The sequence below is a fragment of the Alligator sinensis genome, unplaced genomic scaffold (genome assembly GCF_000455745.1).
Source record: "Alligator sinensis unplaced genomic scaffold, ASM45574v1 scaffold216_1, whole genome shotgun sequence".
In the NCBI taxonomy this organism is placed as follows: domain Eukaryota; kingdom Metazoa; phylum Chordata; order Crocodylia; family Alligatoridae; genus Alligator; species Alligator sinensis.
In genome coordinates this window covers 1,717,774-1,718,643 of record NW_005841868.1, presented here as the reverse complement: position 1 = coordinate 1,718,643, position 870 = coordinate 1,717,774, and positions in this window count along the sequence as shown.

Sequence of the window (870 nt, the reverse complement as noted above, 5' to 3'; positions counted from 1 at the left end):
CTCCGTTTGGGGGGGGGGGGGTGCACCACTCGCCTTTCTCTCTCTCTCTGGAGCAGTGCAGGGCTTCAGCAGCTTTTGGGCAGATGTGGGGCTGGCCCGAGCCGGGCATTTTCAATTTCGACTTATCAACAGCCTCTCTCGCTAGGGTTCCCGTTTCAGCGCCTCCTCGCCAGGGAGCTGATAAGGGGCTGGGGCTGGGAACCGAGCTGCAGGCTGCACCGCCCGCCGCGATGGGGGCACAGCTGGCCGCTGGTGCCCGGGTGCTCATGAAGCGAAGCCCGTGAGGGGCTCGGGACTGTGATCCGCCCCCCGACCCGGTAGAAGTGCGGCGGATGCGGTTCCTAAGGCGCTGCCCTTTCCCCAGGCGGTGCGAGAGAGCTGGGCTCTGTCCTCCCCTTTGCATGCACACGCCGAGCGTGGCCGGAGCACGCCGCGGGGCGGCTGCGCTGTGTTACACGCTCAAGAGCCCGGCCCTGCAGTAGGTCTGTTGCCGCCGATAGGCACTGCCTGGTGTACGTGATCGTGTTGGGCGGGGGGGCGATGCTGTGTAGACGCAGCCGAGAGGCACCGCCGGGCGCCTCTGATCCCTGCTGCACGTGTGTGTGAGGACAGGGGCGGGCGATCGGCTCGTGGGGGCGACTCGAGATCCGTCGGGAACCATTTGCTGCCCTCCTGCCCTGCAGCCGCGGCTCTGGCCACCTGGGCAGAGGCTCCCGGTAGAAGGTGGCAGCAGCTTGAGGCCTGCCTCCCGGGGTGATCTTTTATGATCACCAAAACCTGGGGCAGGGGCGGGCAGGGGGTGGTGGATATCGTAGGCCGGGATCGCTTTTATGATTCACAGGCTCCTGCTCCTGGCTCTGTCCTCACGCG